General features: G+C 34.5%; 1 protein-coding gene across 2 annotated transcripts in view; it reads right to left on the bottom strand.

Annotated features, from left to right (window-relative positions):
* The window catches only part of CNTN5 (contactin 5), a 691,903-nt gene that overhangs the window by 442,635 nt on the left and 229,502 nt on the right, over positions 1-19,766 (bottom strand). The window lies entirely within an intron of this gene.

The following is a 19,766-nucleotide window of genomic DNA, read 5'->3' on the forward strand; positions in this document are numbered from 1 at the left end:
CAGCCACAAACCTTCTGGTTGTACATATTAGGATAGTGTTTTTTTGCTGTTTTGACAGTAATATGACATTTATGTTTCATCTTCACTTTGTGATCTCTCTTTTTGACCTTGTTAGACAGCCCCTACCAAAGCAGTTGCTCTCAAATCTGAGAATTCATTATGTGTATCTAAAACAGTATTTCAGGTTTATACACATTGATTTATATCTTTTTCTTCCCTCAATGATTCCTCAAGTTTGTCAGGTTAATTTTGAAATCTTCATCTTCCAATATACTGCAGTCCCAGCGAGGGTGATGTGATCTGTTATTTAATATAGAACTTTCTGTTCCATCTGATGCTTAATGAAAGCAGTAACTAGAATTAGGCTGAGAACAGGCCTTTTGGTTTATTTGACAAAATGGGCTCTGTGCATTTCTGGCAGCTATTCAGTAAGTCTAGTTTTCTACCTAATTTTGCATTAAAAATTTCACCTATGCAGATCACTTTCAGGTTCCTTTGAGAAAGCCCAATCCTAAGTAGAAAACCAAAATATGTTCCCTTTCTATCTCTGGGAACACCTAACTGTGTTGTAAAATTGTAAAATATACAGTTTGATTTACATAACCAAGTGTTTTCTTCACTTATTTCATTTGCAGACATTCATCTCCTCCTTAACAGTCAAGGACTTAAAAAATGTGATTATTCATGACTTTTTTTTTTTTTTTTTTTTTTTGTCATGAAGATTTACTTTTTCTAATTACCTCCTCCATACAACCCTGCCTTTAAGCAAAACATTTTAAGCTCTAAGTAAAATAAGCTTTTATTTTATTTCATTTCGATTTAAGAATGCTACAAATATAACAACAAATCAGGTATCAATTAGCTTTCAGTCTATTGGACTACATAAAAATTGAGGCAATTCAATAATCTAAATTGTGTCAGGATTAGGCAGAAGGTTTTTTTTCAGAGTGAAATCCTATTAAAGGGTATGAAGGTAATGGTGATGCTTAATGACCAACTCTCAGTGTGGAAAAGAGTCAGCATCCCCCAAGAGATGAAAATGCCCAGTGGGTTCAAAAAGCAATTAGAAAGATTCTGGATATGTCCAGAGACAGGTAATATAATGTGGGTTCAGAGATGTATGCTGTAGTACTTCTAAAAATTATCAGGGATGCTAGAGGAGAACAAGAGAAAATGACCACAAAAAATGATCGGGTTCCTGGACAGCATCTTCTGTTGCCACTGGTAGAGGCAGGATGAGCCATTGATCTGCAAAAACAAACCATTTCTATATTCTTAGAACATAAAATAATTCAATAAAATTACAAATAGATGCACAAAAAAAGAACATAAATCCTAGCAGTGTAAGATGATGGCCACATTACCACACAGGAGAAACTCTTGGCATTAAGACAAGACAGTTCAGTGAAACTATATGCTCCATACAGTGGCTAACATGGTAAAGAACAGAACCAAGAACATAATAAAGCTATTGCATAAATACATGATTTTCCCATACCTAAGATGCATTCTAAAATTTAGCTCAAAAAGCATACAGTAGATTTGGAAATGGTCCAAAGGAAAACTACAAGGATAGTATGGAAAAAAACAAGTCTGGTAAGAAAATTTGCTCTGTTTAGTCTGGAAAAGAGATAGCTGAGGGAAGATAAGCTTTATAAGATCATGAAAGCCAAGAAGAGGCATTAAATATATCTTTCAAAACACAAGCCAGAAGTTCTCAAATGAAATCAGAAGAAGCCAGGTCAAAACATATATAGAGGCCAGTATTATTTTCCATTGTGCATATGCACACCAGAGGACATTATGGATGTTAGAAGTTAATATGGAACAAATGAAAGATTAGAGGCATTCATGGGACTGAGACCTGCAGAGAGTTGCTAAATACGTGTGAATTTCCCAAGATGGATTTAGTTTCCTGAGCTGAAAGTGAGTGTTGGCTGAAAGACTTCAGGAAATATATATATATATAAAGTTTGGAAAAGATCATATATATATATATATGTATATATATATATGTGTATATATATATGTGTATATATGTATATGTATATATGTATATGTATATATATATATGTGTATATATATATATGTATATTAATATATATGATCTTTTCCAAACTTTATATATATGTATATATATGTATATATATATATATGATCTTTTCCAAACTTTCTCCAGGCACATACTTAGGTCAACATTAGGGACAAAGTAGAGAATAATATTTTCATTATTCAACATGGCTGGTCTGCAACGAAATCCTGAAACACTGCTATAAATTTAAACTAAGGAAGTGTTTATTGTTGATGAAACTTAGAATAGTTTGCTGGATTGATAGATTACTGGATTTTTCCAAAGATTGGATTTAGGATTTTTAAATTTTATTTTAAGCACACTGGAGAAATCCTTTACAACTACCAACTCGAATAAAGATTTCTGTTACATACAAATGCAAGTCTGTGAAAAAAACAATCAATCAAACAAAACATCCTAAGTTAAGGTAATAGTACTTATCTTTACTTTTTGCCCAATTACTTTTGATACTACCCACACTAATATAATTTGTCATAACACTGTCACAACCAGTTGAAGAACTGTCCAAGACAGAAGAATAACTGTCTTAGTAACAAATTGGCACTATGGAGATCTTGGATGTCACTATACTAAGGGTTCACAAAAGACTACAGGAAGAAAGATCTTCCTGGAGTAAAAAACAGACAGTAAGTTTGTTGCATTAGTGTACATCTGTTTTTCAACACAGCTACCACAATGTTGTTTCCCTGTTTTACAAATTTCTAGTAATGCTTGAGAACTGCCTGAAAGGCAATTGGCATCTGTGCAAGTTAGACAAAGTGGGAGGTAATAGAGATTGACAGAGAAAATTATCTAAGGCTTTGGATAAGCCTGCAAAAGCCATCTCAATTAAGGGAGTTTGTTAGTTTCTTCACAAAAGGGTTCACTGCTGGAGGCCCTAAGTAGATCAACTACTGCTCTTAGCTTTCCAGTATGCATGATGGAAAGAAGTGACTTTTTCATCTGATTCTGACCATTAGATTATGGTCTACTGTACTAGAGAAGAATCTATGCACAGGAATACTCAGGTTGACTGAGGAGAATTAAGAAGTTACTTTACTTCAGGAAGCACTACAATGAAGCAGACTCTTGATTATTTTGCAGACCCCAAAAGACTTTGTCTGGATGTTGAACTTCTTAATATAAGCTTTTGTACAAACTGCAGTAGGTTTATCGCCCCTGTGGTACCACCATGGGTACATCATTACCTGTCTGGTAAAAAAAAAAAAAAAGAGAGAGAAAGAAAAAAAAAAAAAAAAAAAACTAAAAGAATGGAAGTTAACAAAGTAAAATATTTTACTGACAACTATTTCTGGTGAAAAAAAAATAAAATAAAATAAAATAAAATAAAATAAAATAAAATAAAATAAAATAAAATAAAATAACAAAATAAAATAAATCCTGACCTGTGGAATTTGATGTTAATATAAAATATATTTTATAACACCATTAGGTATTATGGACAGTAGAACCTCCAAATTTCAGTCTGTATTGTAGGATTTAGTCCAATAAGCCATTCTACATAAGAGTGAAGTTAATCAGTAGCTCTAGTAATGGAAGATGCAAAGCTGATAATTGTTCCCAGAGGTAGATTTCTGTGTGTAGGAAAACATCCCTGGCCACATTGTACACTAAGAAAAATAGAATGTCTTTGTCAAAGTAGTATTTGCTCCAAGTACCTTTCCCACCCCCACTTCACAGTCACAGTGGTAGAAGTACCCATACCTTGGGCTTCTTTCATAATTTTATCCTTTGAAAGAAAAAGAAAATTACCAATCAGAAGTCCCAATATAGTTCTTAATAGAAATAGAGAGTGAGATCATTTCTTCTGTTTAATAGAACTAGATTGGTCTTTAAAAATATCATTCCCCGATCCTTTTTATGTTCAATTAAGAAAAAAAAAAAAATTTTTTTTTTTTTTTTTTTTTTTTCCAATATGCACTCTGGTACGTGCCCCATTTTATGCAAACACATAATGAATACTTTTATGCCTCTCATTAACTGAGTTATTTTCAGCACGTCTATGTTCTCTGCTGTTACTATCCAATTTTATCACATATTCCAAATGAAAACAAAAAGAATGTTTCTCAGCTTTCTATTGAAGATAAATATTTGCACAAAAAAAGATGTAAAGTATTTAAATGTTCAACGATTCTATTGAGATAACAGTACACGCCATGATTATATTGTAGGTTGAAAAAAAAAAAAAAAATCTGTTTTACAAACAAATGTATTGAACATAATTTTCATACAGCATTTTCTACTCTAAATCCATAATATTTTGCATCTACCATTTTCATTCTTTGTTTTAGATGGCCCTTAGGACATGGAGTTTAAAGGCAATAAGAAATTTGTATTTGGCTGAGATATACTAAACTGACTGTAGTCTAGTATATGTTACACCAATCTACAGGTAGGGCAGGAAGGAGGATCTGTGGAATTACAGGCACGTCAGTCTGACCTGAGTGCCAGGGAAAAAACATGAAACAGACCATCTTGACTGCTATCACATGGCATGTATAGGATAACCAGGTGATCAGACCCAGTCAGCATGGGTTTATGAAAAGCAGATCCTGCTTGACTAACCTGATCTTCTGTGATAAAATTACCTGCTTAAGAGATGAGGGAAAGGCTGTGGATGTTGTTCACTTGAAACTTAGCAAAGCATTTGATGCTATTTCCCATAGTATTCTTCTGGAGAAACTGGTTGCTTGCAGTTTGGATGGATGAACTGGTCACTGGGTCAAAGGATTTTTGTGAATGCAGTTAAACCTAGTTGGTGGCTAGCCACAAGTGGTGCTCCCCAGGGATCAGTACTGGGCTAAGTTTTATTTAATATTTTTATCAGCAATCTTGAGGGGGTTGAATGCACCCTCAGTAAGTTTGTAGATGACACCACGTGGGGTGGGAGTGTTGATCTGTTTGAGGGGAAGAAGGCTTTGTAGAAGGATCTGGATAGGCTAGATTGATGGTCTGTGTCCAATCATATGGCATGCAAAAAGGCTAAATGCCAGGTGCTGCACTTGGGTCATATTAACCCATCCAGAAATATAGGCCTGGGGAAGAGTGTCTGGAAAGTTGCCAAGCAGAAAAGGACCTGGGGGTGCTGGTCAACAGTTGGCTGAACATAAGCCAATGCAGCCAATGGCATCCTGGCCTGCATCAGAAATAGTGTGGCCAGCAGGACTAGTGATGTGATTGTCCCACTCCATTTGGCACTGGTGAGACTGTGTCTTGAGTCCTTTGTTCAATTTTGGGTCCTTTATTATAAGAGAGATACTGAGTTGCTGAAACACATTCTGAGAAGAGCAATGAAGCTGGTGAAGGAACTAGGGAACAAGGCAGTTTTGTCTTGAGAGAGTTGGGGTTGTTTAGTCTTAAAAAAAAGGAGGCTGATGGGAGACCTCATTGCTCCCTACAACTGAAGGCTGTAGCCAGGATGAGTCAGTCTCTTTTCTCAGGTGGCAAGTGATAGGACATGAGGAAATGGCATCAAGTTGCATCAGGGAAGGTATAGATTGGATATAAGAAGAATTTATTAATAGAAAGGATGGTTAGGTATTACAACAGGCTGTTTGGGAAGTTGGTAGAGTCTCCATCACTCCAGGTGTTTAAGAGATATGTGGATATGGCACTTGGAGACATGATTTGGTGGTGGACTTGGCAGTGTTAGGTGATGGTTGGACTTGATGGATCTTTTTCAATCTTAGTGATTCTCTGATTTAAAATTCATAAAGTTCATCACTGTTTGAAAATAAGAATTCTCTTCCATTTGTATTGCTTTTCGTATTTTTGAGAATTTATGACTGTCACTTATAACTAAACATTATATATTAGTGTTCAGTCAGGACTTAGAATAAGGTGTCCAGCACTAACCTTTTTACATAATAAACATCAGTACAGCTCAATAGATCCTGGTATTGTCCTGTCATTTAATTCACTTTTTATCTGCTCTCAAGAGGATGGATAGCAACATTTTCTGCCACTCTATCAAGTGACTCACCTCAGCCAGTGAGGGATTAAGAGATAAAGCAGCTTCATGACTTAACTTTCCAATTTCTTTTTATGAGTAAGTGCTGCAGCAAAATTTTCACACACCTATTTCCATCTTACCATCAAAGCTTCATTTGTATTGGTTAAGAGACCACCTTTAAACACATAATTTCAGGTCTTCTCTTTCATTCATAATGAACAGAAAGAGAAGTATAATTTTGCCAATATACTAAGGCACTTAAATCCAGATCTTCTCAAAAACTGTATGGCCTCTGATTATTATTCCAGCAGAACTCCCACACAAACAGGCACAAACAGTGCTCCAGTTGTACTGGGCACGGTTCAGACATACTCCTGTTCCAAAGAGCTAACAGTCTAACTTCAAGCAAGGAAATTAACAACAAGAGAATCTAATGGAGACAGATAAATTAAGGTCAAGCAGCTATTAAAGAAAAGGTTAATAATAATAATAATAATTATTATTATAAAGAGTAAGGCATGAAGTAATTTCTTTCTTAGGAAGCTAATAAAGAAAATTTGATCCCATGTCATGGAAGCAACCATCAATATACATCCTTTTCCTTTTCTAAAACCTTTATATTTTTTACTCATGAAAGACAGAGCAATGTATACACTGCTGTGGTCTTATAATAGCGTTTCATCCACTTGAATGAAAAGTGACTAATACTAACTGCCTTGAAGGAGCAGCAAGAAAATTCTTATAGCAGCTGACTGCATCCTGTGCATTCAGCCACAGTCAGTGTTTATCAGCAACAATTTCCTTTCAGTTACATGTAGAGCTTTGGTGAACCTACTTCATTTCCACACCATTAACTTCCAAATATTTTTCTTCTTCCCACTGTCACTCACCATGATCTCTTCTGTGTCTTTTTTGTCAAATTCAATAGCTTCTTCAGCAGACTCACTCTGTCTGCCTCAGAACAAGTCCACACCTTCCTTATTCTAAAGAACCCCTCTCATTCACATCTATCTTTCTGAGTAGCTTAGGCAGTACCTTGGAAATTACTCCTAGGACATCTCATCATCATCCTGTACTCACCCCAAAAGTATTAAGCATCCTGTGATCCCAAGTGTGGTAGACAGAGCCAATTTAACGGGGTTACTCAGCCCTTTCCCTTAAAGAAGCAAGACACAATGCCTCACTTGCCAAGGCAGCAGTATGATTGGGCCAAATGCCAAGCAGTTTCTGGCTGGCGGTGCTCTGAAGCATGGGCCTTTATCTCCTGTAAACAGGATCAGCAAATGAAAATATGTATTCTAGTTTAATACAGCAGGATTATCAGCAAACCAATGCATTTCTGTGATGTTTTAGCTCTACTTTCAGATGAGTACAGCTTTCGTTAACCTTACCTGCAAACAGTCAAGTGCACATATTCTAACATGTTTAACATGTTACATGGCAGATTGAGACTACAGATTTTAGATAATCACTTTGGTAAGAATAATAGAAATATCTCAGTCAACTTTTCCTTTTAGAAGAGAAAAGGACGTGTTCTAAAATCTCTACAGATAACAGTAGCTTAAAGCATCGAATACCTACATATTTCATATATATCCACTCCTTACACCATTAGAAATGTGTGATTCTAGTTTTAAGCTATTCGTTTCAAACAAGCATATTTTTAAAAATAAAAGGAAGCATTACTGCACAAGTTTCATTACTCTCCCAGAAGTAGATTCTGATAGTTAACTATTTTTGAGAAGGCACGGAAAGCAGTAAATCCCCTTCTCATTTTAACTCAGTGACAGTTCAAGAATGCTGTATTTGCCATCTGAAGCTTCATAGTACGTTTCCAAACAGAGTCGTGAAAATTCATCATGAGGTCTCATACTGAAGTAACATAAGAAAAACTTCCTTGAACCTTCTCCATATTTATTATCTGCCTATCTTCATTACAAATTATTTTGTTCTATTTGAAATTTAAAATATAATGAACAAAAGAACTAATCCTCCAAACTTTCATTTAACAGCAAAAGTAAGTTTACCAGCCTGAGCATGGATTATCCAAGCTGATTCTACAAGATGGTTAAAATATCCAGAGACATTCTTTCTAAAGAATGGATAGCATTTACTGTGTGAGACACATTTTTTGTTAAATATATGAGGGAAATAACAACACGGCCAGAATTTGTGTTTCCCTCTGCAACAGCCAGAAATAAAGACACCAGTTTACAAAGAATGTAAATTTGCCAGTTGTATTTCATTTACAACTTGTTTTACATTTTTAACTTAAAAATAATATGAAGAAAGGCTATCCTTTAAAATATATACAGTTTTTTAGTGCGTGATATTTTTTTTCTAGAGCCAATCAACATAAATCACCCTGCTGATTTTTCTCCACTGACAAAATTTAGCTGTCCACACCCATGTAGCAAAACATTTTATTGTTATGCATAGAAATTATAACTATTAACACCCACAATGAAAAATATCAAAATATTTTAAAGCAATAGTGTGCTACACAGCCTACTCATAGTTTGTAAAAACAAAAGCAAAATATTCATCTTCAGTGCAACATGGAGGTACAATGCTGAAACTGCCAGCTAATAGCCTAGGTAATTGCTTTCTTCAATATAGACAATATCAGATTGACAGAATATCTGGAAAGATACATACCAGAATAATAAATAGCATTCTGAGCTGTATCACTGTCAAATTGTTAACCAGGTAAAAGCAATTTCCAAATATTGACAAACACTAGGATCTAAACATCCAGGGCAAAAATCTAAGCTACTAAATTACTAAATTCATTGGTTTAAACTATTAACAGACACACATAGACACACAAGTGATGCACATAGACACTAAAGTGATGCAGATATTTACACTAACACCATTTTCAAAGCTTGAATTTAAAAAATTCTCTGTTTAAGGACTGATACAGTAATATTCTTATTTTGGAGCAAAGAAAAATAAATAGATATGGGCTTTAACATATTTAACAGCTATCTAATTTCATATAATCACATAATTTGAGGTATCACTACAAACAAAGAAGCAGTAGAATACACGCAAATTCTCTTTATTAATTCTCTATTCTCAAATATCTGTTCTGGTCTCTATCCTCCTCCCCACCCCACTCTCTTTTCACCCTAGCAATGATTTCTGGCTCTCACAGACTTGATTGCTCTGATGACCTCAATCAAAAGGCAATTATCCAGCAAGGGTGGAAGGTAATTATTCCCATCAAGGAGAGATTGAATGCACCTGAATAGACAGCTGCAGTTTTTCCAGGGATTACATTATTACTATAGAAATTGTCTCCATTAATTTGTGATGCATGTCAAATTTATGATAAAAAGTTGATTTGTTTGCAGGATAACTGCTTTTCCCATTTCACTCTTAGGTAAGAGTGACAATCCATTGTAAGTTACTTTAATGTTATATGTGACAACTGTCAGCACATGTCCACTTGCTCAGAAGTGAATACAATGTATCCAGAAAAGTGAAATGAAACACCATGACATAATTCACAAACAGAGCCAAAAGCGTGTCTGTTTCAGCCCAAGCTTACTAAAATCTTGCCACAGGGACAAAAGTATACGGACAATAAACATCACTAGTAAAAATAAATAAATAAATAAAAATCTAAGGCTCCGTTCTTCACAGTCAGAAAGTAAGTTTACTCAACATGTTTACTTTCAAAAGGAGAATCTTTCATTCTAGAAGGGGAAGTATTTCAAATCTGTAAGTTCTTATGAAAGATTTGTACTTCAAAATTTACAACAGTGTTCTATTTTAAAAAGAGAATGTAAAACTTCCTGCTCCTGGAGTGCTAACAACTTATAAAGTATGTCTTAAATGCTGACTCTTTTCTAAAAATTCTGGAAAGGCACATTCTACAATTCTAGCTTTCCTGGGGAGAATTACATGATGGATAAATGTGATTTCTAACATTAAATAGATAAATAAATAAAATAGATCTGGATATACCACTGTAAATAATCAAGAAGCAATCAGATGTTTAAGAATCACAGAGGATAAAACTAGTCCCATTCAGGGCTGGCATTTTCCCTGAATTAAAAGGGACTGTTTCCCTTACTAATACTTCCCTCCTAAAAAGCTTGGAGCTTGAAGACTGAATTAGAGAACATTTTACTCACTCACTCAGTGCTGAAATGTAAGGAGTTTTAGTGGCCAGTCAACCAATAAACATGTTACATTTTACTACACATTATTTTCTGCATAGGCCTCATCTGAAAATCCCACATTTTATTGCAGATAAAATATGTAAAACTTACCATTCTAATGTTAATAAATTGTCCAAAGTCTTAGCAGTAAGATCACACAATATAGTGTTAATATGTACATAGTCTTTTTAATTTAGAAATTGGGAATTTTCCATTTTAATCTTATATGCCTTCATTCTTGAAAGTATACTACTATCTTGTGTCATTGATGTACCAATCCTTAGCTTACAAGATCTTCTATAACATTTTTCTGAGAAACTGAAGTTTCCAAAACCATTTGTAGCACTCTCTTTTTCCAAGTCTAGTCCAAAAGAACCAAATGCTTTTCTCAGCATCTTCAGCTTTTCACCGTCATCTCCACCCTCTCAGTGACTCAGAACTACAAATCCAGTGAAATATGACAGAGAAAAGGAGTAGAGAAGGGAGTAATGTTTTTAAAAACTCTGCTTTCAAAAAAAAAAAAAATAAATAAAAAATCTTTTTTTCATTTTGATACAGCTGATTTTTCAGCCTTCAAAAAATAACTATTCAGTCCACATGGCTTTACTCTCACAACTCATCTTTTTCTGCCTTCGTCTTCCCTTTTTTGTTCTTTGTTACAAATGGTCTAAAGCACAGTCAAATTTAACTTCCTTAAGCCTATATCACCACTGACTAAACACATAAGTCCTGGTTTGGTTTGACACCTGTTTTAATCACTACGTAGAGCTGTGTGGTGGTCTCTATGAAATACTCCATGATGTCAGTGTGTACTAAAATAACTTCTTTTTCTAGAAGAATAGTAGAAATGTACTGCAGACTTTAGAATCTCTATTGACCAGTAGAGATAAAATTTCTGTGCATGTATACAGATAGAAAAAAAAATAATAAAAAATAAAACTTTCTTTTTTTTTTTTTTGATACATTTTGGCACATGCATGACTTCTCTTAAAATTATCTTCTGATTCATAATTATTGTGGTTAAATATAGATTTGGCAAGTTACTAAATAACCTTCAACCTATACAATTCTAAAAGATTGTCAGTTTCTTATTTAATTAAGGTAATTTCCTTCCAGATATTATGCATTATTATTATACATTCTGTAAAGATCTTGAGAATTCTTGCATGTTTTCCTGTATTTTACTTGATGCCAGCCAACTTTCTTGTAGACACTTTTCTCTTTGGTGCAGAAACAAACTTTTTACTGGGGTGAAGCAGTTTTTATGCAGAAACTCTCTCGTTGTTTTTGGCTATTTCAGAAAACATGGGGAAACTGGGAAGTTAAGGAGACGAAGTGGCGAGGTTTCTAGATTTGCTTTACTCTTCAATGAGGAACATGTTGCTTTTGGGTTATTTTGAGATTATTTTTATCTAAAGCTAGGTTAAAGAAAACTGCAAATAAAAGCTGTTATTCAAAACACCTAGAATAGCTGAGAGTTAAACAAACAAACAAACAAACAAAAAACAGACAAAAACAACAAGAACTATATTTCATCTACTTGTGCTATGACATTATATTAAAAAAAAAAAAAATTGCTTCACACATTTGCTTTTATCTAGCAAGTGTGATGTAGACTTCTCCAGTATCCGTTGAGTTTATTTTTCTCTATGTCCCAGATTTTATCCCTGAAAGAAAATCTTGTCTCAGTAATATAGGATTGGTTTTATAGTTAATTTCCATTTTGGAGCCCTCCAGTAGGTCTAGATAGATTTAATGTGCTTTTTCTAAAATGAGTTTATTTCTCTGATTCCAGAGATAGTCAACTAAATCAAAACAAATTTTCCTTCACTTCCTCAGAAATACAAATTCCTTCTTAGACCAGGTCAACTCATACTTGACAACTTACCCATTCCTTGACTAAGTGAATGTATAAACTCCCTCTCTCTCTTTCTCATTGGGTGAATCAGTGTGACTTTTTTTACATTACAGATATTGCAGAAGAACATAAACCTTTTCTTAAGAGTACTAGGAAAATTGTTTTTTCTCCCATCCTGATATTATATCTAAGTGAGACCTAAGCTGACCTGATCAGAAACCTTTATTTTGAGTAGAGTAAATAGGTCATTTTCCAATCTGCTGGTTGAACTAATTCACTTATGAATAAATTATTATTAAATCTGTTGGAAAGGAGGCAACAGAGTTACTGGGAATGAGTAGAAAAGGGTTAGAGTGATTCTTCATAGCAGCAGACTGCTGTTAGTTGTAATATGTGCAACAATTACACCAACAACACAAATGCTGCAGTTGTCAGGTACCTTCTACGCTGATTCTTGCATGTCTAAACTGATGAATATAGTGGAAACTATTACCTAAGTGGTATATATGGTTCATTACTGGTTCTTCTCAAATAACCTGACATGAATGTAATTAGCCTTCTGGCATGACAATGGGCCTGGGAATATCAATGTTCAGTACCCAGATCCCTCCTAGGAGGATGTTATAACACATAGGCTCTTTATTCAAATCCCTGCTAAGCTCTTGCAGTTTGCCAGTGAGGATCTCCTCTTTCCTTATCACTCTTAAGCACTGAGGCAAGTTATTTTGCAATCAGAAGAGTAATAGGAATAGCTACTGCAGCAAATAACCCCTTTGAGAAATAGTGCAGTAAGAGGTTATCAATTTGGAGTAAACAGACAAATTGTGCCCCAGGCCTCTGGATATATCTGCTAGTACTCCATTGATTCACAAAGTTGAATATTCAGTTTGTTGCTGCAGAACAGTATTTGAGGTGTCCTGGGTAATCTACACAACTGAATTAGTCATGGTCATCTTCTACTAATTATGGTTATGGATGAACTGCTTTCAATTTACCTACAAGTTTGTTAATAAATCCACCCTCCATGCAGAGACTAGCTTAAGGGTAAATCAGAGTAAGGTGACTTACAGGAAAGAATACATTACCTGCTAACACCAAACATATCAATTTATATTGCCAAAAACTGCTGATAAGAAAGTTTTATAGCATGTTGTGATATATAGCTTTAAATTATGGAGTTACCACTCACCCTGTGTATGCCTTACAGGAGATTTATCTGTATTTTTAAGGGTTTATAAAATTAAATATTCCTTTTAAGAATTATACCAAATGTAGAATACTTTTAAACATATAAACCTAGAAATCATAAAAGCTCATAAATCATTTAAAATGAAAACATGTTAATATAAAAAGAAGCCAAAATGAATAGTAAATCACACAATCAGCAGACAAAACCCAAATTGCCATTCTAAGAGTCTTGTTTTCATTTCTAATCTCTATGAACTAAACAAAGATAAATGAAAAGAAGAAAAAAAAGAGGAAAACATGACAGTAGGTAACCTCTTCTGAATTTTTAGAAGTTAATGAGAGAAATATAAAATTTCTGCTATGTTTTTTTTATTGACATGTGTGTTCTTTTGGGAGTATAACATGAGACTGTTAGAGTACCGGACACTGCTGCATATTCATTGCATTCTTGATAATAAACAGTGATAAATTACTACAAATATCTATTGCAGAAGTGTATGAGAGATAGATATAATGAACACACCAAGGGGTTATATTTTAAAGATGGTATGTGATTGTAGTATGCACAAAACCAATTATATAAGTAATGCCCACATCACTCATGCTCTGTTTTGCAGATCAGCGTACATTTTAAAGTTCTCAGTAATGAGAACTTGGCTGATTGTTACCCAGGGAGGGGATTTCAAGAAGCCTTTTTAGGGAAAAAATATATATATATATATATATATATATAGCTTTACTTCCTGCATTAGATACTGATAGCCTTTATGAAATTATGGAGGAGTACAGCCTAAAAACCACATTTAGAGATGTACTAATTCTTTGGTAGGAAGACCATCTGTAGTAGGAGATTAATCTTTACATTCAGTCTCTGTTAGATTAACTCTAAAGAAGCTAATACAGACAGAGAGTGCTAAATGGAACGAGGATATCAAAATTTGACTATAAGATGTAACTCACTGTTTTAAAAATAATCATGGTTTAGACTTATAAGCTAATGCAGCCTTGTTTTATATGCAGAGGAGTCCACAGCCCACCTGATGACAGCTTGACAAGCTCCTCTCTCACAACTTCTTTGTCTATATGGCTTTCTTGCCTGTCTCCATATACCTGCTTTTTGGATCACATAGACAAAGTAATTATTTTACCACTATTAAAAAAAATAAAATATAACCTCAGAGTTGTGTGCTAATCAAAAAATTGCATATTTTATGAACATTTTATGTGTTCAGAATGACACAAAGAGTTTGTGCCCTGTCCAGTTGCATTAATTCTGGCACTGATGTGAGTCTTTGCAAACTCACTCCTTGTCATAACCTAGGAGAAAAGTCACCTGAAAGTGAGCAGTTTTCTGCAAGGTCAGTTTGCTAAAACGTATCAAGAAAAGGGCTGAAGAATTGAAAGGGAGGTGGCAGGATTGCATGCAAGCAGGAAAGGATAATGGGATGCAAGTAGCTCAAAGCTGGATTTAGGATGCTGGGTAGCCCCAGACTTCATTCCCACATCTCTGCAGAGAAGTGGACACAGGTAGGACAGAAAGCATTTTACTCATTTATGACTGTTGAAAATGATCGTGAGAAGACAGAAAATAAGCAGATTTGACTCCTGGCTGCTAATATTCTCTTGGGACTCTCCTCCATGTTACAACAACCAAACCTGCTTGCTAGTGTCCATCTTTTGGATCTTGTCTCTAGCAGCTAACATTCATAAATATGCAGTGACCCAAAACTACTCTCTGCCACATAACCTAGCATAGCAATAGCAGTCACCCAAAGGTATGGATAAAGGCTATACTAGATGTCAGTTGCAGAGACAGCTGGGTTACTGTATTAGAAAATTCTGTTTGCCCTGAGCACAGGGTGACCCACTCTGAGGAACAATCAGACGCACAGAGTGCAGCATTATGGCATGATAATATTCACGTTTTATGGTAAGATAAAGAAATATATGTAATGCCTCCAAGACACATGAATGGATGTCATCTTCCATCATAAAGACTTTACCCACATCTTTTCTTTTGAATTTCTTCATGGAGAAGTCAGTAGAAATCAATCATGATGTATACAGAACAGCCATACCAAAAACTCTGTTCCATCACTGTATGCATTTCTTATGTTAGTTTTCAACATGCCACAGAATTCTGATTTTCTACATAAAGATTATATTTCATCTTTCAATTTCATATTTCAATACAAAAAATTCATAACAAAAGTCTATAGTAAATAAATAAATAAATAAATAAATAAATAAATAAATAAACAACAGAGCCAGAATACTTGATTCCGAGGTCTATAAGGCAAACTTCTTACTGCTCCGTTTCCATTAAAGTCAAGTCACTCTGAACAACAAATGATGCCTGAAGAGTAAGGTTGTCTCCATCTCTTTTGGTGACATACCCTTGAGGAGTTATGCCTCATCATTCTTCAATAGCCAAAATCTTTGAGGGTTTTCAAGGACAGTTCTACAGAGGGCTCATTGCAATATTTTAGCCCAAAGACACAGCACTATTGGCAGGTTTGTGTCCATTATCATCTTTGAATATTTCAGAGATAAAAATGCCTATATGTATATATAATATATAAATACAAGGAGTCTGAACTTTTTAACTATGAAGCACTACTAGCCTATGCTTTGATGTTATTGAATATTGCCAGAGACAGCATTTCCAAGTGAAACCAGGAAAAAATTGCCTGTGTTTAGCCATTTCCAGAAAAGCAGGGCTTCCTCACACATAGGGTTACTTGGGAAGGTAAATACCAGATATATGAACATCACAGAATCACAGAATTTTCTAGGTTGGAAGAGACTTCAAGATCATCAAGTCCAACCTCTGACCTAACACTAACAGTCCCCACTAAACCATATCCCTAAGCTCTACATCTAAACGTCTTTTAAAGACCTCCAGGGATGGTGACTCCACCACTTCCCTGGGCAGCCCGTTCCAGTGTCTAACAACCCTTTCAGTAAAGAAGTTCTTCCTAACATCCAACCTAAAACTCCCCTGGCGCAACTTAAGCCCATTCCCCCTCGTCCTGTCACCAGGCACGTGGGAGAACAGACCAACCCCCACCTCGCTACAGCCTCCCTTGAGGTACCTGTAGAGAGCGATAAGGTCGCCCCTGAGCCTCCTTTTCTCCAGGCTGAACAAGCCCAGCTCCCTCAGCCGCTCCTCGTAAGACTTGTTCTCCAGACCCCTCACCAGCTTTGTAGCCCTTCTCTGGACTCGCTCAAGCACCTCCATGTCCTTCTTGTAGCCAGGGGCCCAAAACTGAACACAGTACTCGAGGTGTGGCCTCACTAGAGCTGAGTACAGGGGGAAGTACTTCCACCTCCTTCTTGCCCCAGTTTTTACCACTGAGCTCAATGTTATTTGTTATGGAATATCCCTTTTGGTCAGTTTGGATCAGCTGTTCTGGCTGTGTCCCCTCCCATGGTGCTCTCCTTGTGCTCCCCCAGCCTCCTTACTGATGGGGCAGTGTGAGAAATGCAGAAAGTAGTACACTGTGTAAGCTTTTTCACCAGTAACTAAAACATCAGTGTGTTAACAACACTATTTTGGTCACAAATCCAAAACATAACACTGTACAGGCTACTATGAAATAAAATAATAATAATAATAATAATAATAACTTTATCCCAGAAAAAAACTGCACACTATAGTGTATATATATTATAACTTACTATAGTAAGTCATAATATTCTTAAATTCTCTAGTTATGGATACCACGCTACATACAGAAAAAAATAAAAGAAAAAGGAAAAAAAATCTAAAACATACTACTTCATTGTCCTCTCTTTTAGCACAGTAGTCTGCTCAGATGGAAGAGATGTAAAGGCCTATTTACATGATCTAGTTATCATCAGATTGTGTTCAAATATTATACCCATAGAACATACTCATACATACCAAAGACATACTTGTTAACTGGGGACAAATGGAATTCTTACATATCCATCTTAAGATATGAGCTTAAGAAAAGAAAATTAAGTAAAAAACAAACAAACAAACAAAAAAAGACAATCAACCAAAAATAATGATGGCAGTTTTCAGATACATGCTGAAAGGTGCATGAGAGAGAGTTATGAGAGTTATTTCTGGGTGCTTCACTGCAAGGAAAACATAATTCAGAGGCAGCTGTAACAGAATTTCTTTCCTATTTATTGGTTAGTGTACTGAGAGTTAACACTGATTTAGGATGTGATTGTGAAGATGTTCAGCAGTTCATACTACACATGAACACTTCTGTCTTCTATTACACATTGTAAAGCAGAAATTACAAGTAAAGAAAAGATACAGGAAAATAACCACTATATGTTTTTGGGGACTCAGAGGCATTTTTTTTTTTTTTTTTTTTTTCTCCCTGAATAGTTTGCAGATACTGTGAAATTATGAAATTGAGATACTGTGAAAAATCAATGTAACACAGTCTCTTCATGTCTACTCCCTATCTGACAGTGTAAAAAAAGCAACTCATAGTTTACTTCTCAGTGGAAGAAAAAGATTCATTGGGTAATTCTACAGTTTTGAGCAATCTGGACAACCACCACATAGTTAACTTAACAGAACTCTGAACATAATTAAAATCCAGAACTTGAATTCTGTGGTATTTAAGACATACCCCAATGTAAATAAAATATAGCATTGTATTGAAATTTATATTAATGGTTGTTAGGTCTGTACAAGACTTAAGATTAGTTTTACATTTTTTAGGGGATTATGAAGTATTTATTGATATAAGGATTATTGTTTTGTAAAAATAATTGTCACAAAGTGGCAAATCCCCTACTTGCCTTTTCTCACTACTTCAATATATTCCTGCCGTAACTGGCTGAAGGTTCTTTGTCGCCTGCTAAATTACCAAGCAACAGCTTTGCTCAGAGCCCTTTTGAAATTAAAAATAATCAATTGAACTTGACTCTCTAGAGGTAAAATAGCATTATAACAACTATTTCTGAAATGAAACTGTAGTTTCAAAAGTAATCAGACTTTCAGGCTGGATTAAGGAATGACATTGTTCTTGTAAATGTGATTTTATTAATTAAGAAATCATTAAGGAATTGCTAAATGAAACCCAATATCATAAGTAGCAAAAGCCATTTCAGTTTCTAATCATAATCTCTTTAAACTCCTAGGGGCAAAATGTAGTGTGTGAATTAAATTTTCTTGCATTTTAACATAATTGAAAAAAAAGAATCTGTTATTTCTACAAACTTTTTTTTTCTGATCTTTCAGATTTTTCCAAGCAAAAATATATTTAATTAAATGAAGGATGGCTATGTCTAGTGATTGTGGTTATTAAGTATATTCTTCTGAAGTACTTTAGATTTCATGATTTTTTTTAAAGAACTAGAAGTTGCTACTGAACTGGGTATATAATTAAAAGTTTATATAACTACAGCAAGATAGTAATAGAGGTTCCAAAGTAGATCTACCAAGTTTTCCTATGTTCTTATAGGATGATTACCTATTGTTATCTGACAAATAGTCAGAATTATATGAAGATTATGTTGTATCTTTAGAAATACTATTAAATCTATACCAGAAACAGAACTAGACAAAATGCCCAAACACTTCAAAAAATGTTCAAACAAAATAAGTGGTAAGAACTCTTTTAGCTGTAATGGTATTTCTTCATTAGAATAAAAATATAATTACAAATATTTTGATGACATATTGTTCTTTTTCTCAAGTGGTAATTACATTGTGTTCTTGTACAACTGCCACTTAGATATTTTCCTGTAGATGTTTACAAGTGCTCCACAGAAACAATTATGGTTGCTTGAAAAGGAAAAGAAACTAGAATTTAAACAAAGAAGCAGTCATGGATGTGCACACCCTTTCTTTTCATCTTCATTGAACATATTACTACACCAGGCAATAGACAAATTATATAGCTATAAACTTTTTTTTTTTTTTAAAAAAAAAAAAAAAGAAAAAAGAAAAAGAAGAAGAAAAAAAAAAAGACTGGCAAATATAAACATCAATAATTAAAGTTTAAGTCTGGCAAGATGCTGAGACACCTCTTTCCTCAGTGTACTTCCTTTGACATTCTCACTAATGCATAGCTTGTAAACTCCTGCTGAAGTTGACTACAATATTCAGGCAATAAAGCCAAAAATTAAAGTAAAATATTTCCATGAGCACCAGAGGACAGATTTGCTGAGATCATTCTCATCATTTTCTCTGAGATGCAATATATAAATTACTCTCTACAAATATCCAGTTCCATCTAAAAATATATAAATATATATAGAGATAAATTAAATAAATAAAATCTGTTAGTACATGGAAGATATTCTTTATCTCCTCTATTCCTTATACAGTTTTAAAAAGTACTTTGTCCACTACCATTCATCATGAATTGTTCTGTAGACCTTCTGAACTAAACTTTCAGTTTGTTGACTGGAATTTGCAGTGATCTCATTTATCCTTTTCAGACCTACATTTCTCCTCTTAAGGGCAGAGCAAGAAAGAAAAACCTAAGCCCACCAGAACAAAAATAA

Source organism: Oxyura jamaicensis, chromosome 1, assembly GCF_011077185.1.
Source record: "Oxyura jamaicensis isolate SHBP4307 breed ruddy duck chromosome 1, BPBGC_Ojam_1.0, whole genome shotgun sequence".
Taxonomy (NCBI): domain Eukaryota; kingdom Metazoa; phylum Chordata; class Aves; order Anseriformes; family Anatidae; genus Oxyura; species Oxyura jamaicensis.